The sequence below is a fragment of the Chinchilla lanigera genome, unplaced genomic scaffold (assembly GCF_000276665.1).
Source record: "Chinchilla lanigera isolate Chin_1 unplaced genomic scaffold, ChiLan1.0 scaffold00004, whole genome shotgun sequence".
In the NCBI taxonomy this organism is placed as follows: Eukaryota; Metazoa; Chordata; class Mammalia; order Rodentia; family Chinchillidae; genus Chinchilla; species Chinchilla lanigera.
In genome coordinates this window covers 25,837,455-25,848,622 of record NW_004955405.1, presented here as the reverse complement: position 1 = coordinate 25,848,622, position 11,168 = coordinate 25,837,455, and the positions used below count along the sequence as shown (strand labels likewise).

The 11,168-nt window shown below is 37.9% G+C and overlaps 1 protein-coding gene and 1 pseudogene across 1 annotated transcript in view; one reads left to right on the top strand and one right to left on the bottom strand.

Moving 5' to 3' along the window:
* The window catches only part of LOC102025758, a 24,904-nt pseudogene extending 15,387 nt beyond the window's left edge, over positions 1–9,517 (bottom strand).
* The window catches only part of Kitlg (KIT ligand), a 152,870-nt gene that overhangs the window by 120,384 nt on the left and 21,318 nt on the right, over positions 1–11,168 (top strand). The gene's annotated exons all lie outside the window — the stretch shown is intronic.

Sequence of the window (11,168 nt, the reverse complement as noted above, 5' to 3'; positions counted from 1 at the left end):
GGGATCCTAGTTTTTTTTAAATTCTTCATATGTTCTAGATAGAAGTCCTTTGTCTGAGGGACAGTTGGCTAAAAGTTTTCCCAATTCATGGGTTTTCTTTTTATGCTGTTGATGTGCAAAAAAATTTCAGTAAGATGAGATCCTAGCTGTTGATTCTTTGAAATATTTCCCATGGAGTTTTGTTTTTATTCATGTAATGAACATGCCTATCCCTATGTCTTCAAGATTTCTACCTACTTTCTCTTCCAATAGATTCAGTTTCTGTTTTAATATTTAGACCTTTAATCCATTTTGACTAAAAAGGGCTCCTTTTAACACTTAGCTAGCTATTGCAGTGTTTTAATCCTGTTAAAATTTCCATGCCTATTAAGAGCTTGCTCTCCAGTAATAAAACCAATGTTTTCTTAAAAGAAATATCTGCATATATGTAATTATGTGTTATATTTCATTTTATGTCTTTTAAATTGTATTAAAGTACAAGATATATATTAAAAATTGCCCAAGTTACAAAAATAAAGCTTGCTGAATTTCACAAGTTTCACAAACTGAGTATAACCACTTAACCAGTACTCCATCCAAAATCAGCAGAATTTCAGATTCTCCCGGGATGCTTTTATCTCCCTACTAAGGGCTAGTCACTGACATGATTTAATATAATGCCATAAATTATTTTTACCCAATTCTCACCTTTATATAAATGAAATAATAGAACATGCACTCTTTGTATCTGACTTCCTACTCCCAACATTTTTTTTAGATTTATCAGCATATGTGTGTGGTTGTGATATGTTTATTCTCATAGCTGTAGAGCATCCTGTTCTATATATCATAATTTTTTTGTGTGTTCTACAGTTGATAGATATTTGAATAGTCTCTGGTTTGGGACAGAATGCTGTTCTGAATATTCTTGCACATATACAAAGACAGGTACAACACTCAGTTGGGTATGTATGGAAGACTGAACTATTGGCTTATATTTATCATTACAGTTTAAAAAGAAAATCAATTTCTATGAGTTACTTTTGGTATTATGACTTTAAATCTCAAATCATATTAAAAACTCTATGAGTTGTTGAGTGTTATAATGATACTGTTAAATTTGAACATTACAGCTGTGGTGGCAAGATGATACATTTTGAACCTCAAGGATTCAAAAGCCCAAATAAAGCGCCTGCCTGGCATGCGCAAGGTCGTGAGTTCGGTTCCTGGTACCGGAGAAAAACCAAAAAAAAAAAAAAAAAAAAAAAAAGACAAAAGCCCAAATAGACGGCAGAGGCAGAAACATAGCACATAATTCTCAACCTAAAGTATTAACTCTCTTCTTAAGGGAAATTTGGGGCTACACCCAAGTTGCACCTATGATCTTGGCATAATTATTAGCTACATTTCATTTTACTGTGAGGTCATCTGGGATAGGAAGAAACACTTGGACATATGAAATTACTACTAAAATGCCGAAAGGCAAACAGTGCCGAGCTGAGAGGTGCAACAGGAATCCTTTGGACGCTGGCGGTTAAAAGTAGCAAATGTTGCTAATTGTGGGGTGGCTTATGCAATCCACCTGGTCTGCTCTGGGGACTGGTATGTATACTCTGGGTTGAAAGCCACATTTACACAAGCAGGGAACAACGGAAGAGTGTCCAGACCTGGGATGAACAGATGTAAAACAGGCATGGGGATGTGGGTGATTGGGAGAAGAAAAGGAAGAGTTAAAGAAGGAATTATTTCTTAGCAATGAGACATGGGGAGACAAAAAAGAGAAATATGAAAACTAAAAATATAAACAACAATATCAACTCTTGCTTTGATTTAGAATTTTGATTCTGCATGGCTGTAAACATGGGAAATGTAATTCAGAATTACTTCTGCTAGAAAGTTAAATCCAGCTAGACGGTACAGTTTTCAAAATAAAAAGTAGCTTACATGACTGAAATGGTTTAAAAAACACAAGCATGTGGGTTCAGTATCCTAACTTCACACTTACAGGATTTATAGGCTGATGATAATTTACTTGGGGCCAGTGAACACTAAAATCTTAAAAAAAGATTTTAAAGCTTCTCACATAACGGGTTCTGATTTCCAGTTTATGTTGTGCAGATTAACACTACATATTGAGAAAGCATTTGAAAATATAAAGGTTTATCTTTAAAGACTTTAATTAAAGAAAAAAATTATGTCAACATAGGTAATATGCATGGTTTAATCAAAAAGGCTGGTGAATGTTTAAATTTTAAGAAGTATTAAAGTAAAAGACATATTGACATTAATCCCCCCTCAAAATACTTCTTGCCTCCAGTACACTTATCCCATCATTCTTGCCACTTTCCGGAGCAGTTCTGGAAGGCTTTTTTGTCGTTTTTAGTTGCGCTGTAGTGGCTACCTCCGCGTCCTGAATCAGTCTAGAACGTTCACCTTTCATGATCATTTTGATTTTAGGAAAGAGTTAGAAGTCACACAGTGTGAAAGCCACTGAATAAAGTACATGAGGACACCTTGTAGTGTTTTTTCTGTGAGACGGAATTTAGCAGAAGCATTCACCCTAGTTTTTAATCACACCTCGGAAAGACATGAAAGAGCATTTTCAAAACTGCTTCAGAAAGTGACGAGAATGATGGGATATGTGTGTTTCAAGCAAGCGGAAGTATTTTGAGGGGAATTAATGCAAATGTGTCTTTTACTGTGATAATTTTGAAAAATTTAAACATTCATGTATTTTGATCAGTTCTTGTACATTGTGTACCTGCTATATGTTAGTGTGGCTCCATGCATTTTATATGAAATAACTCTACACCCTGGGTGCTGTTATGTGTCTTAGCTTTTCCGAAGAGGAAGAAGAGTGAGGTAGAAGGGTGATGGGAGGACTTTAGAGAAGTATTCCGCGCTCGCAGTTTCCAAGCAGAACATGCTTCAGTGTACACCCAAGCGGCTGCTCCAGAGCCCAGGTGTTCCGCTACTGCGATGTAATTCTGACAACTAAAATGTGGCAGGTGAGGATTCAGGTACTTCCCACAGTAAAGTAGTTCTAGAAAAAAAAGAGCAAAATGAATGAAAGGAGAAGGGAAACAGGAAGTTAGATTTGTGGAGAAAGGACAGGGGTTGGGGGGAAGATGGGAAGGCAGGGGGGACGTGGAAGTAGAAATGATTAGATGTGTTGATTAGATGTGTTATATATGCGTGCAAAGTCCCCAAGGTGAATGTGATGGTTATGTACTGCAAACATATGCTGATTTTAAAAATAAAATAGAATGAATGGGAAAATATGGACATTAGAGTCAAAGAAACTGAATTAATTTCTTCTATTTACTTGTTATATGACCTTGTTATACGACCTTGCGGGGTTCTATTTTCTCTTTTGTAAAGTGGGAATCATGTATAATGGGAGTCATGTATATTCCAAGTGGCTACTGCAGTACTGTATGTGATTTTAGATTTTGTGAGTTTCCCTCTCAACTTCTTAAAGCAAAGGACAAGTCTCCAGCCAGGCCTGCTCCAACCTTTGCCTCCAAGTAGACAAAATCTATTCATCTGGCTCCGGATTTTGTCCTTGCTCTGAAAGTGCTCTAGGAACAGAGCTAGTGTTTCATCACCTGACAATTCAGACAATCTTCCTCAAGATTAATCAAATTTCCTGACCAATTTTAAGTGGATTGTTTCTTACTGATTGTCACACAGCATAGAAAAAAAAACTGGGAACAATTCTCTAAAAAAAAGTTTTTCTTCTATGCCAATTTTCATCCATCACATACTTATAATTAATTTTCTCCTGTTGTTTCATTGCTAGATCATCAGGAAATTGCTTTTATTTAGCTTAAATCCACATACAGTTTTTTCTAGGTATATTCAAGTACTAGCTCCAATATGTAGCTTTCTGTGATTTCCCCAAGCAAATGTTATATATGTTTCCCTTTGGGCTGTGGGCCCATGGTAGAATTTGCTTACACAGTAAAATTTACTGTTGATAGCTTCCACTCATAGAATTGTAAGAATCTTGAGGACAAAAAGAGCATGATATTCATGGGTTTAGATTTTTGATTGTTTATATCTAGAGTCTAGGGTTAAGTCTGGTTCATAGTAATGGCACATGTTCGTGAAAGTAACTTTGTTGCTTTAATGAATGTTTCTTTATTATCACTAAGAAAAAAATCATAAGTTTTTAATTTAGATTATGTATACTCCCTGAGTTCATTTAGTCTCAAGACTCACATCTCTGCATAAATTAATGTTCCATTTCTCCTGCAGCTAATACTAGGTAAATCAATGCAAACATAGCAGCATATATATTACTTAAATTGTAGTTAGTTTCAGTAACAAGGGGCGTAACAGTAATTCAAAGGCTTACTGAAGATAAAAGTTTATGTTTCTTTCATCACAGTACAGTGTTAGTGTTCAGATTTCCTTATACTGCCAGTCAGGAACCCAGGCTAGCACATGCTCTATCACCTTCATCCCTTTGTCTTCCAGGTTTGTCCTCTTTACTGACCTCGAGTCAATGGGAAAGAAAAATGATCATGGCAGAGAATTCTTCCAAATTTATATGAGATTGGCTGGAAGTGAAGAAGTGACATTCACCTCTTCTGTCCATATTTCTGTGAGACCATAGCCACACGTCCACCCCCACTTACAAGGATGGCTTGGAAATGTAGTACGTGGCTGAGCTGTTACATTCTAGTTGTGACTTTTATTACTAAGTGTTAGGAGTTGAACTGAGTAACTTCAAAACTTGTATGTTGATGAACTTACCCTTAGTACTTTATAGTGTAACTATATTCAGAAATGGGGTCTTTAAAGAAATAGTTAAGTAGAGATGATACCTTTAGAGTGTACACTAATCCAACATAGTGTCCCTAATGGAAGAGGAAGTTAGGATATATGTCCGCACAGAGGGACTACCACATGAAGACACAACCATTTATAGGCCAAGGAGGAGCGTCAGAGATAACCAACACTGTCAATACCTTGATCTCAGACTTCCAGCTTCCCAAATGATGGGAAATAGATTTCTCAGGCACAGACCACTCAGTCTGTGGTACTTTGAATGGCAATACCAGCAAAGTGACTAAGGAGGACGGACAGACTTTGGCGACTACAGCATTATGTGAACTACAAATTAATTATGAGATCACTCGTGAGTTTAGCTTGGAGTTGTAAAGAAGAGAGCATCAGTGATCTATTAAAAACATAAATGAGATTATTTCACTTGCCTCATGAAACCTTGGAATAATTTCCCATTTCATCCAGCGCCCTTCTGTGTTTTGCAAGAATTGCGATCTTGTCCTCTGCCAACTTCAATCTTGGCTTCTCTATGGCCACCTTCATGCACTTTGCCGTAGACACACTTATCAGTGAAGCAGCCATGCACCCCCAGGGCCTTTTCACATGCTGTTTTCCTTTTAGGAACACAATTTACACACAGTGACACATAAGCTTACTTTTTAAAAGTCTTAGTTTGAGTATTTGCTTTAACACCTGTGTTATCAGAAACCTTCAGCTATCCTACGTGAAATAGGGATCTTTCCCTTTATGATACTGTCCTCATGCTTACTCAGGTTTTGTGCTTACCCACAGCACTTATAGCTGTTTTCAAACGTCTCCCCAAGAACCTTTGTTCCGGCACAGAAATGTCTGAATTCTGAGCCACAAGACGAAAAATCCTAAGGAGAGACAGAGATGAGTCAAAGGAGTGTGGGGATTCTTATGGGAGGAATTTACTCTTAGTACTTCCAAATAATTAAAATATATATTTTAGACCCTTTGTCTGCTCTATAACTCTAATTAAAAGCATCTGAAGGGTGAAGATTAGTTAATCTCCTTTATATATGGGGCGTTGTCAGTATATATCATAGAATAAAAACTAAAATCAACATGTTTCTTTCTGGTGCCTCTGTAATTTCATAATGAAAACATTTTGTCGATCAGAACCTCAAGATCGCTACTTGCATATTTCTTGCCTTAGGTCTGCAAGAGTCTCTGTTTGCACGTTTCCCCGGCTTTAGCTTATTTCTACCACCGTGTACTTCTTCTCTTTTCCAAGCTTATTTCTGACCCTTTACTCATCTGTCTTGTCTTTTTCTGTTTCAGGTCACGTGTTCTCACAAGTTACCCTCTCTTTGATAGCTTCTAAATCTATAAATACAGCTGATTCCTCTCTTCCCAAATCTCAGTTTGCAGAGCAAACTGTTTGCTGGATATTTACAACAAAGGCCTATGGTTACTTCCACCTGACTCTTTACCATCCCTTAAAAATTCTTGACATTCTAAATTCCTTGTGTTCTTGAATACCATCACACCCTTGTAGTTTAGGCTGTAAATTTTGGAAGCTTCCTTAACTTGGCCTCTGTTAGCATTCGACTTAGGAATTATTTTGTAGACAGCTCTGAGTATCTAGGGTTATAGATTTCCTAATCTTCTCTACTTCTGACACAGAGAAAAAATATCACCTCTCAAAATGTCTGTAAGAAGCTGAGAGTAATTGAAACCTATTAGCAGAATCGTGTACTATAGTGGTGGTTTATTCCATCAGCACCAAAGGCTACAGCTAATTCCTTTGGGAAATGAAGTGTTTCAAAATGATTTTATCTCAGTCATTCAAAATGTCATCTTTGCATCCATGTTCTATTTGGAATCCTAGCAAAGAGTACAGAATTATCCTAAGAGCTCTAACCTTACCTAGGAACTCAGCCAATGTCAGTATTGAAAACAACTTTATACCAGAATTTTATGAGGAAACCTGTAGCCAATTCATCAAACCACTCCTCAGATTCTTGGCTTATTGAGTTTTTGGCACTATTCTCCATGGCTCTTAAGTTCTCTCTCTTGAATATTTTTTATCTCCTCATCTTCTTTATTTTCTGGATGTTATTTCCCACATCATTAATATGGTCCTTGTCTCTATCAGTTTTGTTCTTTGATCCAATATTTTTGAGTGTATGTGTGTTTGCTTTTTTATACAATCATATCTTATTTTCTCAGACTTTAAAAATTCTAATTGTAACTTTTTTTCTAGAATCTTCTAGTTAATTCATGACTCAGCCTATTCAGTCTCTCTATGGATGAAGTAAAACATTTACATTTCTTATGTCAACTGTTATATTGGATTATCTTTTATGCTGTTGCCCTTTCTTAAATGCATAGTATTTTTGGTTGTTGTGCTTATAGATTTGTGAAGGAAGGACTGAGACTGACTACTATAAGTAGTTAGCATGAGTTTTCTTAGAAGTTATACATATGTATATGATTCCTTAGTAACCCATCCCACGTAAATATGGACATCTGATTAGACTCCGAAGTTTGAAAGAACAAGGTTATGCTGACGGTGAGGTGACAGTTCGAAAGCTGGCAAGTAAGGCTGGACATCTAAATGCCAAAATGATGAAAAAAATAGACTACTGGACTTCTTTCTCTGATGTGCTGATCCATTTATTTCAGCACACCTTTATTTCCGTCTGCATGGGCTTAACATCAGCTCTATTCTACACCAGCCTTATTTCTAGCAGTAAGAAGAGGTTGTGATTTTATGAGCCCCCTCATCATCTATCTCGTTCTAGCAAGTCCCAGCAGATTTTCCACTTTGTTTTGCAAGCTGTTACCATTAGGCTATATCCTGGAGGTAAACACATCCACCAGCTGCTTTCTGTATAGACCTACTCTGGGTGTTTCATTACCATTTAAATTAAAATTACACTAGTTACCTTATGACGTTTTTACCTTAGGCTACTTTATGCCGACTTGAGTCCTGCAACTGTCTCATTCAGGGTGGTCAGCTGGGATTTTGGTTTTTAAAATCAATCAGGTTTGTATACTGTTTTGTAGTCTGCAGCTTTAGACATTTGCTTTCTCAGCATTATGAAGAATTTTGAAAAACATACCTGTTCCATTTTGCAAGAAATGTAGGAACACAAAGAAACTACAGGCATATATTTTGCTCACTGTCTCAAATCAGAACATGTATATTTTATGCATCCGATTGTCAGTCATAATCCATCCCCCATCATACACCTGTATGTATGGAGGCAGTTCCTTTTTCTGAGCTTTTTAGTGGTAATGTCTTTGCTTTCTTTATACTGTCATAGCCACAAACTTAGTCAAAGCCGGTAGCATTTGGTGCAGAACTGTTTTAGTAGTTCCCTAATTGTTTTACTTATGCTTAGTCACCCCTCCCCCAGATGACTCAGCACAAACTGCTGTATGACCTTTGTGGGCCATGGACGCTTGTGCCCTGAATCCCATTTTAAAAATTAACAGTATTTTCATGTTAGGACTATGTTGGTATAAAGATGAACATAATCCAGGCTACATTAATTATTATACACTCATGACTATTATATTCTTTTTGTCCTTCTGGTTTAAAATAAATTAAAACATTTTTAGTGGGTTCCTAAATGTGCTGTGGGCTTTAGACACCTTGCCTAAAGGATAAGTCAATGCTGATAATATTCTCAAGTTTCACAAAATATTTCTTCTTCTTTGTGTCAGTGTGTACGTGTGTGTGTGTGTGACAGAGAGAGAGAGAGAGAGACAGAAGGAAAATCATTGACTCTTAGAATGCATAGGATGAAGGTGAAATTCTTTTAATATCCACCTGAGTTAATAATCAAATTCAACCATAACTTGCTCTGCAGTATATTATTTCCTAACTTTACCTCCTGTGGCTCATCACCCCAGTCATCTACACCAGTTACCTGCTGACCTCCTGAACAAGATGGGAACTCGATCATCTCTATTCATCCTCTCCCACCACAGCTTGGGTCTCAGCCCCACCTCTGACTTCTGCCTTTACTTACCAACTGGATCCACCTGGAGTCAGTGTTTATGTCCACATTTTCTATCTCATCCAAGTTAAGCAACTTCAGTGTGCCTCAGTTTACTCAAGTGTAATGGAGCAGTTAAGCTTCCTTTTGGAAGAGTATAGAAGGTTAACAGAATAGTAAGTATAAGAAATACTACTGAGGATTTATCATGTGCTTGCTACTCAGTTACTAGTGTACTCTACTTATTAATATGTGTGAAAAGATGAATACAGTGCTTAGCCCCCCCAAAGATAAGATAAAAGTATTCTATTATTTTCTTACAATATTGCTCAAAAGAGGAGATACTTTAAAAAAAAAAAAAAAAAAAGACTTTCTGGATAACATCCTCCACGGGGACTGCTTTCGCTTTTGACTCTTCTAGCATGCATCATTCACGTTCTCCATGTGATAATTATCGTATACTATTTAAAAACAGGAATATTGCTTCCTAAATTACCTGTGTACCTTGTACTGTTTGCCTCAGAGCCTTACGAATTGCAGAAGTCCATTCTCTATTTGATGATTGATTTCTTAATTGAGTAGATGATTCTTCATAGCTGGAAGCCAAAAGCCCACTCAGCTGACACAGCCTGCGAGGGAGCGGCGAGGTCAACAGCAAGGTCAGCAGCAGCCCACTCAGCATAGAACCCCCTTGGAAGTTTCCCTTCACTTTGCTCTCCTCTGGGCAGCTCTTCACCTTCCGTGCTAGTGCAGAGTTGAATGTGGATCATGCATTTCCTCACACACCGTGGCGGACAACATGTTTTCCTACCATCTTTGTAGCGCTAGCCAAAGCCCCCTGACAGGGAGGGGAATGTGGCTGATTTAATAGTACAGTTTGCCCCTTGAATGGTAAATTTACCACAGAAATAACTTCCTGAGTCAGGAGCTAGAGCAATTGGAATACCACTCTTACTCATTTCTATCACTAAAGAAGTTTTGAGTTGCTGCCTTTGGGATAATTACAAATTCTCATAGAGATCTAACATAGGCGAGTTTTCCTGACAGTGTTCATAATTTCCTTTTAGAACTGAGAACTAGGGCATGGGGGTGCAGATCAGAGGGAGAGGGGGGTTGAAAGAAGGGGAAAGGGTTTGTAAAAGAGAAGTGAGTTTAGCAGGGCACAGCTTTGCCTGCTTCACCATGTCTTTCTTTTTTTTTTTTTTTGGTTTTGGTTTTTCTCCGGTACCAGGAACCGAACTCACGACCTTGCGCTTGCCAGGCAGGCGCTTTTGCCGCTGAGCTAAATCCCCAGCCCCTTCACCATGTCATTCTGCTGAAAGTTCCCATGGCTTTTTAGAGAGAATGTAACCCAGCAGTTCTAAAACACAGGCCATGGCCAGAAGTTCCATGTACACATTAGGGAAAATGACCCCAGCCTTCTTATTTCTATCAAAAAAAATATGATTCTGTCTATTGTAGATTGAAAACATTAAAAACATTTGGATACCTTCTCCCAAATTCCTTTCACTCCTAACTACAGTTTGACCAAATTTTACTGGATTTGTACAAAAATATTATTGACTACTCTTTATAAAATGTTCTCAAATATTTCTAAAGCAGTAGATTGTGCATTTAGTAGTGATATTTACCTCTGTTATCTCAACAGCCACAAGTTCTGTCTCTACTTCCCCATGGTCAAACGCTTAATCAGCAGGTTGTTCATCAATCCAGAGCGGCTAAACTCAGTAATGGAGCTGGGAAGTGTCATGGGAGAGAAAAATCAAAGTGTAGGGACACAGGTCTGGGTAGAATCACTCGGTCTGCCCTACCACAAATCTCACAACTATTTGGGATATCTATGACTTTGTCTATGTAATGAGCAAACAATAAATAACTTAGACCACCCTTGAGGATTAAGTGGAGTCATACTCATGAAGCCCCTAGAGCAGGTGTTGCAATGGGTTGTTTGTATCATCGAAAGCTCTCCACCACCACCACTGCCCTAGAGCTACGTCTGGGGTCATCTTCTCACACATCACGGTGAAGTTGAGAGTATTAGCATCCTCTGATCCCTGCTAAGACACGTGGGGATTGCAGAGGTGTTAGTAAGTCCCACTGCTCTCAGGGCTTCTAGGCTCTGAGAGGAGACCAGCAGAATCTGTGAGAGATCGATATGAGTCAGTGTGCGATAATCATCATAGGAAAAATGCAGGGAGAGATCATTTCCAGCTGTAATGGTCAGGAATGGTTGCATGGAATTGTTTGCAATGGAGCTAAAACTCAAACATAGCCCATTATCTTAAGGATTTTAGTATTTCTACATTGATTCAGGAGGCAGCTGCAGTTTCAAGGGATTTTCAGAGCTACCTTGGTAAATATGGTACCCGAGGACTTTCCATATGCATCCAAGTCCCTGTCTGTGTATGATAAATAATCACT